Here is a 19,935-nt window from a genome sequence, read left to right as displayed (position 1 = left end):
CTCTATCCATTACAGTATATTTCCTGTAACACCAAAGGATTTTATCTTGTTAAACAGCCTCATGTGAGTCACTTTATCAAATGGCTTCTGAAAATCTAAGTAAATGACATCCACTGCCTCTCCTTGGTCCTCCCTGTTTGTTATTTCCTTGAATAATTTGTCAGGCAAGATTTCACTTTTCAGAAACCATGCTCACTTTGACATATTTTATCATAGTTTTCAAGTGTCCTGAAACCTCATCCTTAATAATGGACTTCTCCAACACTTTCCCAACCACTGAGGTTAGGCTAACTGGCCTATAATTTCCTCTCTTTTGTCTTCTTCTTTTCTTAAATAGTGGAGTGACATTGGCAATTTTCTACTCCTCCAGGACCATGGCAGAATGAAGTGATTCTTGAAAGATCATGACCAATGCATCCATTATCTCTTCAGCAACCATTTTCAGGAGTCTGAGATTTAGTCTTTCTGGTCCATGTGATTGCAATGGCACTCATTCCTGCTCCCTGACATTCACAGACCTCTGGCACACTGCTAGTGTCTTCCAAAATGAAGACAGATGCAGAGTACTCAATAAGTTCATCTTCCATTGTCTTGTCTCCCATTACTACCTCACCAACACCATTTCCAGTGGTCCAGTATCAACTCTCACCTCTTTTTTACTCTTTACATAAATGAAAAACCTTTTAGTATCCTACTTTATATTATTGGCTAGTTTACCCTCATATTTCTTCTTTTCCCTTCTTATAGCTTTTTTTAGTTTCCTTTTGTTGGATTTTAAAAGTGTCCCAATCAACACCTTCCCACTCACTTTTGCTACCTTATATGCCTTTTCTATGGGTTTTACGTCAGCCATGGTTGCCTAGATCCGTCGTTTGAGTACTTCTTCCTCTGTGCGACATATCTATCCTGCACTTTGCAAACTATTCCCATAAACTTCAGTGACCTCTGTCTGCCATCTTCCCCGCCAGTATTCCCCTCCAATCCACCTGGGCAAGCTCCTCTCTCATGCCTCTGTAATTTCCTTTATTTCATTGTGATACTGTCACATGTGAGTAGGCTTTTCCCTCTCAAATTGCGTTATGAATTCAATCATATTATGATCACTGCCTCCTAAGGATTCCTTTACATTAAGTTGACTAATAAGATCTGGGTTATTACACAACACCAAATCTAAGATAACCTTTCCGCGAATAGGCTCAAGCACAAGCTGCTCTAAAAAGCCATCTCGTAAGCATTCAACAAATTCCCTCTCCTGCGATCTGACACCAAGCTGATTTTCCCAATTCCCTTACATATTGAAGTCCCACATTACAATTGTGACATTACGCTTATCATATGCCCTTTCCAGCTCCTTTGTAATCTCAACCGTACATCTTGGCTACTATTTGGAGGCCTATATATCGTACCCATCATGGTTATTTTATCCTTGCAGTTTCTTAATCCACCCACAAAGATTCGACATTCTCTGACCTTATGTCATCTCTTTCTAAAGATGTAATTCCATCTCTTACCAATAGAGCCACATCACCACCTATGCCTTCCTGCCTGTCCTTTTGATACAAAGTATATCCTTTGATGTTAACTCCCAACTATGACCTTCTTACAGCCACGACTCAGTGATGCCCACAACATCATACCAGCCAATCTCTAATTGTGTCATGAGTTCATCCACCTTATTCTGAATGCTACGTGCATTTAAATACAGCACTTTCAGTTCTACATTCTTCGTACTTATGAATTTTGGTACAACTTAACTCCTTGCTCTGTCTGTAATTGTAGCCAGTCATTGGCTTGTCCTTCCTTACATTCATATTACACCCACCATCTACTTGTAAACCTGTTGGCTCCTCCTCAGCTCTATCATTCAGGTTCCCAAGCCCCTGCCATATTAGTTTAAACCACTCCCAACAGTTCTGGTAAACCAGTCTGCAAGGAGAATTGAGCAGTTCAGTTCATTTTACTGATGCTCCTTACCTAAACATAAAAAATAATTGGGAACATTATAACTGTCTTTCTCTTTCTTTGTTTTGCTCCTTTTTCACCAATCCCTTTTTTTTAGGAACAATCTCGTTTTGTGAAATATTTTCAACATTAGAACACTTTTTCAAAAATACTAAATCTAATGGAGGTCAGGGTAGACTACCTGAACACTTTGGCAAAGTGAGAGCATTACTCTACATCGTTAGTCACTTGCCCTAAGCTATTAGGCTATGGAATTTATCTGTGATGGGACAGATAAACAACCCGATCTGGTGGAATATGTTCCTGGAAGTGTTAGAGTGCATGGAAGTTCTTGAATAGGTGCACCCACCTCAGGCAAGTGGTCCTCGTCATAAGGAGCAGGCCACTCTATTTCTTTCTCTAACTTTTGTGGACTTTGAAGACTTTGGAGCTATTCAGCCTGATTTCACCTTGCGATGTTCTGATCACAAACAATTGTGGTGCACGCTGCTGGACTATTGTCCCTTTGGTCAATTGCTCTGAAACCCATTCAGCTTCATCACTCCTGAGCAGCAACAAAGATTTTGCTCTGTGTCTGAGATCACTTGTGCTCTTGGTTTTCTCACGCTGTGTTGTCTCAAAATGTCTCACTTTGCCTAAGTCTGCTAAGTGATGTTCTCAGTCTCTGGCCCATTTATAGCTCTGATGGAGTGTAGCCATTCGCAAGAGGCATGTAACAATAAGCTAGCAGGGCCTCATAGGGATCTTTTGCCTTCTATAAGAGACACTTAACAGTTTGCACTGCTCTTTCTGCTTCTTCATTTGCCTGTGGGTACTGCAGGCTGCTTGCCTTGTGTTTGAACTCATAGTTCCAAGCAAACGTTTGAATTCTGGGTAGCTGAACTGCGGATCATTTTCTGACACAAGTATCTTTGGAATTTCATGGTGAGTGAATATAACTTTCAGGTGCTCTATAGCTGCTATTGACAAGTAGAGGACAGCTTGGATACCTCAGCATTCCATGCGTAGTAATCCACAGAGAGAAGACATTTGTCTCTTCTCAGCTGGAAACTGACTGTGTCTACAATTTGCCATCAACAGTCTGGGAATTCTGTGAGACAGAGAGGTTCAGCATAATTTTTATGCACTTTTCTGCAATGCTTCACATTGCTTTACATAATCTCCCAGCTGTATACTCAGCTGGTCACCACATGGATTGCCTTGCTCTTAGGTGACATTTTTTTCATGCCTTGATGTCCTTGGTGAATTTGATTAATGATATTGGTGTGCTTAGAAGCAGGAATGATGAGTCTGAAGCGCTTTAGCAGCCAACTATCAAGAATGATGACTGTCTCTCTGTCAAGCAAATAAGGTCTGAGTTTCTGAGCTCCTCTTGGAACAGCTGGCCACACACGCTCAGATCTGCTGCAGATTTGGTTGTTTTTTAATTCAGCACAAATTTCATCCGGTTTACTCTGATGCAAGAAAGCTTTCACATATCTGAACTAAGTAGATGTTGGTATCTTCCATGAGGACAGACTCAGCTTCCATCCACTCACTTTTGCATGGCATCCTCGACAGAGTGTCTGATGTTGTGAAAGATTTGCTGGGGACATGTTCAATGTCATAACAGCATCATGAAAGCTTCATTCTGAATCTTTGCCGATGTCGAGGTAAGTCATCCAAGTGTTAGAGCCGAAGAGTCTGGCAAGTGGCAAGGAGTACTGGTGAAGGTTCTTGGCCTGAAATGTCAACTATACTCATTTTCATAGCTGCTGCCTGGCCTGCTGGTTTCCACCAGTATTTTGTGTGTGTTGCCAACATCTCCTTTTTGATTTGGGCGTAATGCCATCTGTGGGAGTCAGTTTTCCTGATGCATATGCAACTGGTTTCCATACACCTCTGCAGTTTTGCATGAGCACTCTTCCTAGGCCAAAGAAAGAGGTGTTTGCTGATACCTTGGTTGCTTCATTTGGATCAAAGAATGGCAATGTTGGTGAAGAGATAAGCTCCACCTTAAGTGATGAGAATTACTCCTCCTGTGGTCTGTCCCAGGTTGAAACACTTCTCTGAGGGAGGAGGTCACATAGTGGCTTTGTTTTCCTTGCCAAGTCTGGAATTAACTTTCACAGCTGATTTACCATGCTAAGGAAATTACAGATCTCTGATACATTCAAAGGTAGTTCCATATTCCAAGCTCTTGCCAGTTTCTCTGAATCTGGTTGCTCTCCCTCTGTGGACAGTTGGTGGCCTAAGAAATTCACCTCCAACTTTGCCAATTTTCATTTCTTATTGTTCAGGGTGATTCCAGCCTGTTTCAGTTCTCCAAGGCAGCTTCCACTCTTTTGTCATGTTTCTCACTTGAGTCTTCGAAAATGAGTATATCATTCATGTGGTAGACTTCTGCTTCCAGTCCCTCCAAAATTTGGTTTATCCTCATCCAAAAGAGTTCAAGGGCTAATGATACGACAAAAGGGAATCTCTTGAAGGAATAGTGTCCATATGGTGTGATAAAGATTGTGAGTTTCTGTGACTCAAGAGCTAAATGGATCTGCTAGAACCCTGAGTTTGCAGCTAGTTTGGTGAAGAACTTTGCTCCGCCCAGTATACCCAACATGTACTCAATAGAGAGCAGAATAAAATTTTTCCCACCTTACTGCATTATTCAATTTTTGTACATTAACACAGATCCTCACGGTGCCATCTGGCTTGGGAACAGTGACAATGCCTGCACACCAGTCAGTAGGTCCATTCACGAGGGAGAGAGAGAGGGAGTGGGGGAGGGGAGGAGAGAAGGAGAGAGAGAGAGAGAGAGATCTTGTGCAAACAATAAAAGTAAGCGAATAGCATTTAGAACAAAAGTGAGTTTTCAGTCACGAAACCCAGAGTAGGCCCGCAGCCTCAGCCTCAGTTCCATCGGATGGACTGCACGGCGTCTTCAGGCAAGACGAGGGGAGGTGGTGTCTGCCTACTGATCAACACTTTGTGGTGCTCGGACACAGTGGCACCGACAAGATCCTGCAGCCCGGACCTGGAACACCTGTCGGTGAAGTGTCGTCCCTACTATCTGCCACGGGAATTCACCTCGGTCATACTGACAGCGGTCTATGCTCCCCCCCAGGCGGACGTGGAGTGTGCCCTGAACATACTGTATGCCAACATCAGTGAACTTGAGACCAGGTATCTGGAGGCTTTGCTCATTACAGTCGGGGACTTTAACCAGGCCAACCTCAGAAAGGCACTATCAAAGTTATACCAACATGACTCCTGCCCCACTAGAGGCCCAAATATACTTGACAACTGCTACACAGCAGTCAAGGATGCCTACCGTTCCGTCCCATGACCTCACTTCGGAAAATTGGACCATCAGGCTGTACTCCTCCTCCCGGCTTACAAACAGAAACTGAAGCGGGAGGTCACGGTGTCAAAAGTAGTGTCACGTTGGGCGGAGAAACGGATGAGGTCCTCCGTGACTGTTTTGAATCGGTGGACTGGTTAGTATTCAAGGACTTGGCAGCTAACCTCGATGAGTATGCCTCAGCTGTCGTGGACTTTATTTGGAAATGCATGGAGGACTGTGTGTCTCGCAAGACGATCCGGGTATTCCCTAACTGGAAACTTTGGATGAATTATGAGGTCAAATCCCTTTTAAAGGCTAGAGCTGTGGCTTTTAGGTCCGGGGATTCCAGTCGCTACATGGAATCCAGGCGTGAACTCCGGAAAGCCATTAAGGGCGCCAAGAGGCAATATCAAGCTAAGTTGGAAGCCCAGGCTAACCAGAGGGATGCCAGTAGACTATGGCAGGGTCTAAATGAGATCACTGGGCGCAAAGAAAAGGCTGGGAATATCAATAACTGTGGCACTTCTCTTCCTGATGAACTTAACGTATTCTATGCAAGATTCGAACAGAAGAGGAGCATCCCGCTCCCTCCGGATGAGCCGGACCTGCTGGCATCGAGATTCACTGTCACGGAGGAGGACATTAGAAGAGCCTTCCTGAAGATAAATCCAAGGAAGGCAACAGGCCTAGCTGGCGTCCCAAGACAGGTTGTCCGGGCCTGTGCAAGTGAGCTAGCTGGAGTGTTTGCTGACATCTTCAACTGCTCCTTGCTTCAGTCTAAGATCCCCTCGTGTTTTAAGAAGGCAACGATAATCCCAGTGCTGAAGAAGAGCAAGGTGGCATGCCTGAGTGACTATCGACCTGTGGCTTCTGACATCAATTGCTATGAAGTGCTTCGAGCGATTGTTTATGGCACACATCAACCACAGCCTACCGGTCAACCTCGACGCTTTGCAATTCGCCTACCGGAGCAACAGGTCAACGGCAGATGCCATCTCTCTGGCCCTACATTCCTCCTTAGAACACCTGGAGAATAAAGACACATACAGCTCTGCCTTTAATACCATCATTCCAAATAAACTGATTCCTAAGCTCCGGAACCTGGACCTTAGCACTCAGATCTGCAGCTGGATCTTCAACTTCCTCACAGACAGGACCCAGGCTGTGAAAATAGGGGACAAGTTCCCCTCTACAATCACTCTGAGCACCGGTGCCCCACAAGGCTGTGTACTCAGCCCCCTGCTGTACTCACTGTACACCAAGATTGTGTAGCCAAGTTTCCATCAAACTCAATATATAAGTTTGCTGATGACACAACAATTGTAGGCCGTATCTCGGGTAATGATGAGTTTGGGTACAGAGAGGAAATTAAGAACCTGATGGCACGGTGCAAAGACAATAACCTATCCCTCAACATCAGCAAGACGAAGGAATTGGTTGTTGACTTCAGAAGGAGTAGCGGACCGCACGACCCAATTTACATCGGTGGTGCGCAAATGGAACAGGTCAAAAGCTTTAAGTTCCTCGGGGTCAATATCACAAATGAACTGACTTGGTCCAACCAAGCAGAGTTCACTGCCAAGAAGGCCCACCAGCGACTTTACTTCCTGAGAAAACTAAAGAAATTTGGCCTGTTCCCTAAAACACTCACTAATTTTTATAGATGCACCGTAGAAAGCATTCTTCTAGGGTGCATTTCAACCTGGTATGGAAGTTGTCCTGTCCAAGACCGAAAGAAGCTGCAGAAGGTCGTGAACACGGCGCAGCACATCACACAAACCAGTCTTCCGTCCTTGGACTCACTTTACACCGCATGCTGTCAGAGCAGTGCTGCCAGGATAATCAAGGACACGACCCACCCAGCCAACACACTCTTCATCCCTCTTCCCTCTGGGAGAAGGCTCAGGAGCTTGAAGACTCATACAGCCAGATTTGGGAACAGCTTCTTTCCAACTGTGATAAGACTGCTGAACGGATCCTGATCCAGATCTGGGCCGTACCCTCCAAATATCCAGACCTGCCTCTCGGTTTTTTTGCACTACCTTACTTTCCATTTTTCTATTTTCTATTTATGATTTATAATTTCAATTTTTATATTTACTAATTTTTACTAATTTTAATATTTTTAATATTTAATACTTGTAATCCAGGGAGCAGGAAGTGCAGAATCAAATATAGCTGTGATGATTGTACGTTCTAGTATCAATTGTTTGGCGACAATAAAGTATACAGTATAAAGTATAAAGTTCAGTACATGGCAGAGTAAACATCACAGAGCTCTGAGCAGCAGGGGCAGTCTCACAGCCTGATTATGATAAGCCTCTGAATATTTTTCATAGATGTATGTTTTACGGTAAATTCTTCCTTGTTGGGGATCACACTCGGGTTGGTCACTCCAGTTCATTAACGATCCACCACTTTTGATACCATGTTGTTTTTGTTATTGAGAGAGAGTACAGAGCTCACCGAAGTGCCACTTCATTGAAAACATTGCTTGTACAGTATATGAGCTCCTGCCATGTGGAATGGCTAACTGAGTGGCATAGGACTAACCTATTAACTACCACCGCAGGTGGGTTAATCAGTTTGCAGATGGCACGAGGTTTGGTGGTGGTGTGGATATTGTGGAAAGATGTCCTAGGTTACAATGAGACACTGATATGATGCGAAGCTGGGCTGAGAAGTGGAAATATAGTTCAATTTGGGGAAGTGTGAAGTGGTACACCATGGAAGGTTGTACATAAAGGCAAAGTATAAGGTTATTAGCAGGATTCTTAGCAGTGAAGGGCAACAGAGGGACCTTGGGTTTGTTGGCCTTCATCAATTTGGGGGATTGAATTCAAGAGCCAAGCGGTAATGCTGCAGATCTATAAAACTCTGATTAGACCAACTTGGAGTATTGTGTTCATTTCAGATTGTCTCATTATAGGGAGGATGTGGAAGCTTTAGCGAGGGTGCATAAGAGACCTACCAGGTTGCTGCTTAAAATAGAGAGTGTATATATGGGGAAAGATTGAGCAGCTAGGGCTTTTCTCTTTGGAGTGAAAAAGAATGAGAGGTGACTTGATGAAGATGTATAAGATGATAAGAGACATACCATAGATACAGAAGATAGCCAATGCCTTTTTCCCAGGGTAGAAATGGTAACTGTGGTGTCAGAGATAAGTTTTTTAAACAGCGAGTGATGTGTGCATGGAACATGCTACTAGGGGTCATGATAGAGGCTGATACAATAGGGACATTCCAGTAACTCTTGGATGGGCACATGGATGAAAGAAAAAAGGAAGGCAATGTTGGAGGGAAGCATTAAATTGGTCTTGGAAGGTTGGCACAACATCGTAGGCTGAAGGACGTGTACTGTGCTGTGCTTTTCTATGCTACACACATCAAAGTTGCTGGTGAACGCAGCAGGCCAAGCAGCATCTGTAGGAAGAGGTACAGTCGACGTTTCAGGCCGAGACCCTTCGTCAGGACTTCGTTAGTCCTGACGAAGGGTCTCGGCCTGAAACGTCGACTGTACCTCTTCCTACAGATGCTGCTTGGCCTGCTGCGTTCACCAGCAACTTTGATGTGTGTTGCTTGAATTTCCAGCATCTGCAGAATTCCTGTTGTTTGCTTTTCTATGCTATATGTTTTTCCACTATATCTTAACTTAACAATTTAATATACATATACCTACTCATTGTAATTCAGTTTTTTTCTGTATTTACAATATATTGTATTGCACTGCAGCTGTGAAGATAACAAATTTCAAGACATATGCCGGTGTTATTAAACCTGATTCTGATTTGGATTCTAATTATTTCTCCATTCATCCACCTGCATCATTATTCCATTTACCCATATGTCAATCTACTGTATCTATCCACCCATAAACATAGCATGTCCGTTTCTTATAAGGATGTCATATTTCAGATGTGTTATTTAATATGCTATGAGCATTATTTTCCTGTGCCAAGGAAATCATGGACTGAGAGTCCTACTGTATTTATTGAGTTTGAAGAAGAAGACAGTGTATTAGCTGAAATGAGATCTCATCTCAAAAGTAACAGTACAGACTGGCTTGACTGTTCAGTTTTTTGTGTTTATTGATAACAGAAGCAATTTACTGAGTATAATTTATCATTCTCTTTTTGTCATACATTTCAGATTCCTCTCACTACCTTTTGAAGTATGTTCATGGAAATGCATTCTTTCATTGAGGGATAAAATGGTGAATACAGTTTGAAATGTTGCCACATTGCTTGTCCATATTGCATTCGATTCTGGGTGTGTATATTTGCAATGTCCTTGAAATCTAAAGGTCATTGATAATACGCAATTTGACTTACAGCATAAAATTCCCTGCCTTTGCTGGGGTTGATTGAATTTTGTTTGATCATTACCAGAATATTATCAAGAACTTTTCCACTTCAGCAAATGTCATGAAATTATGCTGTGCATTTTAGCATATGAATGATTTATATGATTTCTATCAATTTAAAATATGTTTGATGTAATTTTATATTAAGTGATGGAATATTTGGTACTACTGCCTCACAGATCCAGCATCTCACTCCTGGCCCCCAGGGCTGTCTGTGTGGCATCTGCACACTCTCTCTATGTCTGGTTGGCTTGGTCCAGGTGTTCCAGTTCTGTCCGTCCCAATGCAATGGTGGTAGGTTAACTGGCCACTTTGAATTGTCTTTTAGTGTGCTTAATGGAAAAGAATGTCAAGGTGAGTTAATAGGAATATGTGACAGAGAATAAGTTGCAGGTATGTTTATGACGCTTGGGGGTTGGGGGACAAGAAACTCAATGGAAAAGCTTCAAAATGCTTGAGTCCAGGGAAAGCAAAAACATAAATGGCAGTCTTGGAGAAAGGTGAATTGAGATGGAGTAAAAGTAATGGTACTGGAGTGGATGTTAAATATAGCACTAAGGTTGCAATGTTTGTTTCATTCTCAGTGGGTTACTATGAAAGGGAAAGGATATGCGGCTGTTTTTTTTATTATAATAGTGCCAGAAACGTTCTGCTGTCTTACATAAACAAGTACCTCGCACTTTATGTCAACCTGTCAATCTTCAGGCCGTGACACTCAGGGACTTGTGCTAATATTATTTTGTGACTGTATGTGCTGGATCGTAACTATATGTGCAGTGTGAGACAAAATACACTGTGTTTTGCACCTTGGCCCCAGAGAAATGATGTTTTGTTTAGCTATATACATGTGTATGATTGAATGACAATAAATGAGAACTAGAACTTGACTTAAATAAACAGTTTTGGTAAAGATCAACGACTACTTCTCGTCCCAACATTACTGGAAGGACATTGGGCTGTAACCAAGGAGGATGACAAATCAGAAACAATCAGCTATTCAAAAGCAAAGTGGTGGTTTGATGCAGGTGGGTTTAGTCAGCTGGAAAATGAGTGTTTTTCTGAATCCTGAGGGGTCTCATGTGGATGAGAAATTGGATAGATTCTGAAGTATTATTGAAGGAGCAGGAAGGAAAACAGTTGTCAGTTTGTCTCTGGTCATGAGTGGATAGTTTAAGATCAAAGATTCACTGATGTTTAAGGATTTTAATGTTAAGTATTTCAGATTTTGCTCATTTGTGTACCTAGGGGGGAAAGATATATTAAAAATGGTGCATTCCTTCTGCATAATTACATTTTACAATCATAGATCTATCTACAATCATTAACAATCTGGTTGTTGTGCAGGGTTAGTTCCAAAACCTGCTGATTATGTAAAAGTAGCTCGTCCTGCACTCACGAGGAAACCTGCGGATGCTGGAAATTCAAGCAACGCACATAAAAGTTGCTGATGAACACAGCAGACCAGGCAGATGTACAGTAGATGTTTCAGGCCAAGACCCTTCGTCAGGTCTAGTCCTGATGAAGGGTCTTGGCCCGAAATGTCGACTGTATGTCTTCCTAGAGATGCTGCCTGGCCTGCTGCATTCACCAGCAACTTTAATGTGTGTTTCTTCCTGCACTGGTAGTGTGGGATTTCAATCTTCTGTACTTCCTGCCTGAGTGTAGCAGTAAGAAGATGGCATGGCCCAGACACTAGGAATCTTCAATAATCCATGTTACCTTCTTGAGACAGTACTTCACATAGATGCTTTCAGTGGTAGGGAGGGCTGTGCCCATGATGGGCTGGGTTGTGTCCTCAGCTTTCTGCAGCCCCTTGCATTCCTGTGCATTGAAATTACCCTATCGGGTCATAATGCAACTGATCAGGGCATTTTCAACAGTGCATCTGTAGAAGTTTGTTAGAATATTTACAGACATACCAAATCTTAAGCTTCTAAGAAACTAGATGCAGCAGTGTACTTTCTTCAAGATCACATCTACGTGCTGGGTCCAAGACAGGTCATCTGAAATGTTAATGCCCAGGAATATAATTATGCTTACTCGCTCCACCAAGGAGAACTGGCACATGCCATCCAACTTCCCCGTTTGAGGGCAACAACTTGTTTCTTGGTCTCACTGATGTTGAGCATGAAGTTGTTATTGCGGCACCACTCATCCAGGAGTTCTGTCTCACTTCTGTATGCTGATTTATGGTTTGCTTCCTTTTGAGAAAACTGATTGTCAATGTATGCATTTCTGAGGACGACTGCTTTCAAGACATTGTCATATCATTGGTATGATAACTTAGAGGAAAGTGGAACATAGGGACAGAAGGGACTGATGGGAGTGGAATCCAGCTACGGTGTAGGACTAAACTGAAAGTAGTGGTGTTCTTATTTCACCACAAGAAATGATTCCAAATTGACCCTGCTAAACATATACATGTGTTTTACCTTGATTCCAAAAGTTGGTTCTATAAAACTGCAGTACGATTTTCACCCTTTCAGACCTCTTTGCTGTAAACTGCAATAACTGTTGAATAATAGTTGAATGAACTGGAATGATATTTTATATATACTACTAAAATTAAATGAGGGAATTGCAGAATTAAAACTATTCCAATATTTAACTACTTTTGACCTCCTAATAAATGTCTTTAGATGATACTAGAGAAACAAGGCATGAAAGAATTAACTGTGGTGTTGATATTATAGCCTTGAGGAAATGCTTCAAGGTGTTCTGTTGGTCTTAGGCAGGTAGCTGGCTGGGTGAATAGGTAAGATTTTCAGATCTTGCTTGTTAGCTGTCTAACCTCCTGTGAAAGATCATTAATACAATTTTGTATAAAATTATGGGACTTCCCCTTCATTCTGGTGGCCCCTTCTACAACCTTAAATATACAGTCATCATGAAATCGCTGCAGTGTGATACTGAAGTGGATATTGGCTAAATTAGCTCAATTTTAACTGTGGTGCTCACTAGGGCAGTGATCTTGGTTTAGGAGGGTGTGCTTGCTGGGGGCTTCTGTTAAAATTAAGAGTTTTGAATCTTATGACAAGTATAACTGAAGAAACATTATGATAAATACATAGTAGTTTGAACTTAATGTTTTTAATTTCAAAATCCATAAAATCATATAGAAAATATGTTCAGGGATATTCAATATTCAGGAGGGATAGACATGAAGGAAGGGGAGGTGGGGTGGCGTTGCTGGTTAAAAAAGAGATTAACGCAATAGAAAGGAAGGACATAAGCCGGGAAGATGTGGAATCGATATGGGTAGAGCTGCGTAACACTAAGGGGCAGAAGACGCTGGTGGGAGTTGTGTACAGGCCACCTAACAGTAGTAGTGAGGTCGGAGACGGTATTAAACAGGAAATTAGAAATGTGTGCAATAAAGGAACAGCAGTTATAATGGGTGACTTCAATCTACATGTAGACTGGGTGAACCAAAGTGGTAAAGGTGCTGAGGAAGAGGATTTCTTGGAATGTATGCGGGATGGTTTTTTGAACCAACATGTCGAGGAACCAACTAGAGAGCAGGCTATTCTGGACTGGGTTTTGAGCAATGAGGAAGGGTTAATTAGCGATCTTGTCGTGAGAGGCCCCTTGGGTAAGAGTGACCATAATATGGTGGAATTCTTCATTAACATGGAGAGTGACATAGTTAATTCAGAAACAAAGGTTCTGAACTTAAAGAAGGGTAACTTTGAAGGTATGAGACGTGAATTAGCTAAGATAGACTGGCAAATGACACTTAAAGGATTGACGGTGGATATGCAATGGCAAGCATTTAAAGGTTGCATGGATGAACTAGAACAATTGTTCATCCCAGTTTGGCAAAAGAATAAATCGAGGAAGGTAGTGCACCCGTGGCTGACAAGAGAAATTAGGGATAGTATCAATTCCAAAGAAGTAGCATAAAAATTAGCCAGAAAAAGTGGCTCACCTGAGGACTGGGAGAAATTCAGAGTTCAGCAGAGGAGGACAAAGGGCTTAATTAGGAAGGGGAAAAAAGATTATGAGAGAAAACTGGCAGAGAACATAAAAACGGACTGTAAAAGCTTTTATAGATATGTAAAAAGGAAAAGACTGGTAAAGACAAATGTAGGTCCCCTGCAGACAGAAACAGGTGAATTGATTATGGGGAGCAAGGACATGGCAGACCAATTGAATAATTACTTTGGTTCTGTCTTCACTAAGGAGGACATAAATAATCTTCCAGAAATAGTAAGGGACAGAGGGTCCAGTGAGATGGAGGAACTGAGCGAAATACATGTTAGTAGGGAAGTGGTGTTAGGTAAATTGAAGGGATTGAAGGCAGATAAATCCCCAGGGCCAGATGGTTTGCATCCTAGAGTGCTTAAGGAGGTAGCCCAAGAAATAGTGGATGCATTAGTGATAATTTTTCAAAACTCGTTAGATTCTGGACTAGTTCCTGAGGATTGGAGGGTGGCTAATGTAACCCCACTTTTTAAAAAAGGAGGGAGAGAGAAACCGGGGAATTATAGGCCGGTTAGCCTAACGTCGGTGGTGGGGAAACTGCTGGAGTCAGTTATCAAGGATGTGATAACAGCACATTTGGAAAGCGGTGAAATAATCGGACAAAGTCAGCATGGATTTGTGAAAGGAAAATCATGTCTGACGAATCTCATAGAATTTTTTGAGGATGTAACTAGTAGAGTGGATAGGGGAGAACCAGTGGATGTGGTATATTTGGATTTTCAAAAGGCTTTTGACAAGGTCCCACACAGGAGATTAGTGTGCAAACTTAAAGCACACGGTATTGGGGGTAAGGTATTGGTGTGGGTGGAGAATTGGTTAGCAGACAGGAAGCAAAGTGTGGGAATAAACGGGACCTTTTCAGAATGGCAGGCGGTAACTAGTGGGGTACCGCAAGGCTCAGTGCTGGGACCCCAGTTGTTTACAATATATATTAATGACTTGGATGAGGGAATTAAATGCAGCATCTCCAAGTTTGCGGATGACACGAAGCTGGGTGGCAGTGTTAGCAGTGAGGAGGATGCTAAGAGGATGCAGGGTGACTTGGATAGGTTGGGTGAGTAGGCAAACTCATGGCAGATGCAATTTAATGTGGATAAATGTGAAGTTATCCACTTTGGTGGCAAAAATAGGAAAACAGATTATTATCTGAATGGTGGCCGATTAGGAAAAGGGGAGGTGCAACGAGAGCTGGGTGTCATTATACACCAGTCATTGAAAGTGGGCATGCAGGTACAGCAGGTGGTGAAAAAGGCGAACGGTATGCTGGCATTTATAGCGAGAGGATTCGAGTACAGGAGCAGGGAAGTACTGCTGCAGTTGTACAAGGCCTTTGTGAGACCACACCTGGAGTATTGTGTGCAGTTTTGGTCCCCTAATCTGAGGAAAGACATCTTTGCCATAGAGGGGGTACAAAGAAGGTTCACCAGATTGATTCCTGGGATGGCAGGTCTTTCATATGAAGAAAGACTGGATGAACTGGGCTTGTACTCGTTGGAATTTAGAAGATTGAGGGGGATCTGATTGAAACGTATAAAATCCTAAAGGGATTGGACAGGCTAGATGCAGGAAGATTGTTCTCGATGTTGGGGAAGTCCAGAACGAGGGGTCACAGTTTGAGGATAAGGGGGAAGCCTTTTAGGGTTGAGATTAGGAAAAACTTCTTCACACAGAGAGTGGTGAATCTGTGGAATTCTCTGCCACAGCAAACTGTTGAGGCCAGTTCATTGGCTATGTTTAAGAGGGAGTTAGATATGGCCCTTGTGGCTACAGAGGTCAGGGGGTATGGAGGGAAGGCTGGGTTCTGAGTTGGATGATCAGCTATGATCATAATAAATGGCGGTGCAGGCTCGAAGGGCCGAATGGCCTACTCCTGCACCTATTTTCTATGTTTCTATGTTTCTATATAATTTGTAACTTTCTGGGACAAATAGTCCCCTGGACATATTTCAAAGTTGAATCTCAGTGTTTCCAAAACAAATCAAATATAGTTAACAATGTGCAGCCAAATTCAGTTGTGATTATTATCTCAGTGCACATAATTGCACAATAATAGTCTTTTTGAATTCTGTTGCATGAATTCAGTTGTTTCATTCAGATGCCAATTGCAAATAATAAGCAATTCTGAAGTAAAAGAAAACAGTAAGGTCATGTCTTGAGTTAAATTGTATACAGTATTAGTTTATATGCAAAATTCATAATGTACTGGAATCCTGTTTAGTACTACTCAGCAGACCAGCTTGGTGCTGGGAACTTGGTGCAACTTCAGTAATGAATCAACAAGAGGGATAGTTGTGAAATAAGGGGCTAGTGACTAATAACTGAGGCGCATAGAAATTTCTTCTTTCAAAGTGTAGAAAGTCTCTGGAATACACCCTGTCCCTGAATTGTTGGAGGCCAGTTCACAAGATATACAGTGTATCCTCATGGGCAACCTCTACATGCTGCGAATCACTGATACATGGCTGGATTCTTGGCAAGACAGTGTGTAGTAGTGAGGAGGGCAGGGGATCGAACCAGTTCACTTTGTTTTCCTTTCCACAGATGCTTCCCCACCTCAACAATTCAAAGATTCAAAGTACATTTATTGTCAAGGAATGTACAAATTGTATAACCTTGAGAATTGCTTGCTTATATGTAGCCACATGGCAAGAAACCCCCAAAAATACCCAATTAAAGAAAAATAAATAAAAGACCAACACCTGAAAGGAAAATAACACAAATTGTGCAAACAATTGAAGTGAACAACAACATTCTGAACTAAATTAAGTCCTCAGATCTGAACCCCGGAGCAGCCCAGAGTAGGCCCAAAGCCTCTCTTGATAGTTCATCATATTAGCAGGCACACAGCACAGCAGCTGGGGCAGTCATTACAGTAATTACAATACATTAATAATTACAATACTTTTTTAATATTAGCTTACCTGCACCTGTAGATTTTGTTTTCCCATATTATGAAGCCTTTCTATATTTCTTTGAAACATTGCGCCCTTCACGTAATTGTTGGCTAATAGAACAATTCCACTAATGCTCACTGCAGTTATTCTCTCTACTTTCCCATCAATTCCCACAGATTTTACCATTCACCAACACACTATGGGCAATTTACAGTGGCCAATTAACCAACTAAACCAGACATCATTGGAAGAATGGAGGAAAGTGAACTAGAGGAAGCCCGCCCAGTATTTGGGAGAAAATGCAAATTCCACACAAGTAGCATCAGAGGTCAGGATTGATCCTGGGCCACTGAAACTGTGAAGCAGTGACTGTACTAGCTCTACTGGTCTGGTCAAATCCATTTTGCCCAATTATTCTATAATTTATATTTTAAATAATTGTTATAATCTTATTATTTCAAGTGAATACCATCTATTCACATTCACGTTTCTGCATAAAAGCTCTGAATGTACAGTATGTCAGACTATCTGAAGAACCTCTGTGCAAATTGCAACAATCATACTTGATTAATTTGGCAGTTTCCAAAGAAACAGGAATGAGTTGCAGCTACACAGCTTAAAATTCAATGTTATTTTAAGCATACTAATTATTAAAAGTTGCGAAATAATATACTGTATTAAAATACTTATTTGTTGCGAGGGAGTGAAAGTGCAGAAAAATCAACTGATAGGTTACAGGAGCCGATCAATTCACTAGCCACTAAAGAAGCCGAGGAGCCAAAGATGACTATCCGACTTCATTCCATAATCCAAAGTAAAAATTCCTTAAAGGAAGCAGGGTCATAAGCCTAAACAGATAGCTAGAGAGAGTCATCAATGAAATCATCATTGAAATGTGATACAAAAGGGAAGGCTAGTTTGTTTTGTCCTTGTTCTTTCATCTGGGAAACTGGCAAGAGTAGTGAATCTGGGTCAGCATGAGGCGCAGTGAGTTAATGGATGAAAAGGTTTCAAGCAAACGGGGAACCAGTATTTATTGTACCTGGAAGGCTGATAATCACTGAGCTCAAGAAACACTGAATAAACCGCTATATATTAAAAAAAAAATTCTTTCACAACATCTACGCCTCTATAGTTCTATCCCACACCAACTGGACCAAGAGGATTTGGGGACAGGATGAAATTCTGGAGGCCAGATTTAGTGCGAGATCTAGATAAATTACTGCACGAGGCTTTTTCCAGTCCTTTCGGTTGTAGGACTGGGTGCACTAAATACAGTCCAAGGTTCTAAATAAATCAGTGGTTTCACACTCACTTATATGTTCTATAATTTATGCTGTTTGTGCCCCCCAGTTCACTCACTGCTCATTGACATATTTAGTTGTCCCCCTCTATGGGTGGGGATGGCCTGGTATCTTGGTTTGTAATGTAATCATCTTGCTCAGATGCTGAAGTTGCGTAAATGAACCCCTCCCCCAATAATGAATTGACTGAGATTATCATATACTATATAAACAAATACTTAACCAGCATGAAGATAATAAAATAATGTATTTCAGCCAAATTATTTATGGTACTTATTTAAAATACATAGTTACAAGGCAGCACTAGTGAATGTGTTAAGCCAATTGGTGCCATTATTGCCAAATGGACAAAGTTTAATGTACAACCTCAGGGAATTAAGACAGGTAACACTCCTCTCTCAGAGATTACCCTTAGCATTATTTTGACAAGATATAGTCCAGCACCTATATAGATCTTTAGAAAAGAGATTTCTGGATAATTCCAAACTGCAGAGCAAATCAACATTCTGTTTTCTTATTATGTTTCTGACCCAATCTCCGTATGATTATAAAAATGAAGGATGTGTAAAGCATTAAATATTTAACATATATCTCCAGTTACTGGTACTGCATCAAGACTTTGAGGTTCAGGACTATGAGATATCCTGTGAAGAAGCAACTTGACGAGATGGCGTTGGGGAATAGTCTCCAATGAAAGCACAGAACCGATACGCCAGAGGAGTCACACGTTCCAGTTTCAACTCAACCAATGATTTCCTCATATTCTGATCCTAAAATTAATACAGCAAAAATTAATATGCAGAACACTAAATGTTTGAAAAGATTTAAAACCTTATTCCCTTTATTCCCAAAAGTAAACAAGTTCATTGGACATTGACTTTGGATAAAGCATAGCATAAGTCACATCAACTATGAGTTATAAAAATCTTCTAAGTGGGTATTCTCCAAACATCATTATTGTTGATAATTTCCCCACATTAGCAACTTAGGCACAGGCACTGATGCATCAACCAAATAAAGTTATATAAGTTTCAAAATTGCAGAATGGCTCAATAGTTGAATCTTCACTTTTCCAACTGACAATAATTGAGCACTGCCAGCGACTGTAAAACAAAGCAAGCTTGTTGATTACAAACAAGAGAAATTCTTGAATGCTGGAAATCCATTTCTGTCAGCTCCCTCCCCTTCCTCGATCTCTCTGTCTCTATCTTTGGAGACAGCTTATCTATTGATGTCTATTATAAACCTATGGATTCTCACAGCTCATAGTCATACTCATACTTTATTAATCCCGGGGGAAATTGGTTTTCATTACAGTTGCTCCATAAATAATAACTAGTAATAGAACCATAAATAGTTAAATAGTAATATGTAAATTATGTCAGTAAATTATGAAATAAGTCCAGGACCAGCCTATTGGCTCAGGGTGTCTGGCCCTCCAAGGGAGGAATTGTAAAGTTTGATGGCCACAGGCAGGAGTAATTTCCTATGACGCTCTGTGCTGCATCTCGGAGGAATGAGTCTCTGGCTGAATGTACTCCTGTGCCCACCCAGTACATTATGTAGTGGATGGGAGACATTGACTAAGATGGCATGCAACTTAGACAGCATCCTCTTTTCAGACACCACCGTCAGAGAGTCCAGTTCCATCCCCACAACATCACTGGCCTTACGAATGAGTTTGTTGATTCTGTTGGTGTCTGCCACCCTCAGCCTGCTGCCCCAGCACTCAACAGCAAACATGATAGCATAGGCCACCACAGACTCGTAGAACATCCTCAGCATCGTTCGGCAGATGTTAAAGGAGTCTCCTCAGGAAATAGAGACGGCTCTGACCCTTCTTGTAGACAGCCTCAGTGTTCTTTGACCAGTCCAGTTTATTGTCAATTCGTATCCCCAGGTATTTGTAATCCTCTATTATGTCCACACTGACCCTTTGGATGGAAACAGGGGTCACTGGTACCTTAGCTCTCCTCAGGTCTACCACCAGCTCCTTAGTCTTTTTCACATTAAGCTGCAGATAATTCTGCTCACACCATGTGACAAAGTTTCCTACTGTAGCCCTGTACTCAGCCTCATCTGCCCTGCTGATGCATCCAACTATGGCAG

This window comes from Mobula hypostoma, chromosome 4 (genome assembly GCF_963921235.1).
Source record: "Mobula hypostoma chromosome 4, sMobHyp1.1, whole genome shotgun sequence".
Classification (NCBI taxonomy): domain Eukaryota; kingdom Metazoa; phylum Chordata; class Chondrichthyes; order Myliobatiformes; family Myliobatidae; genus Mobula; species Mobula hypostoma.
Note: the sequence above shows the minus strand (reverse complement) of the source record.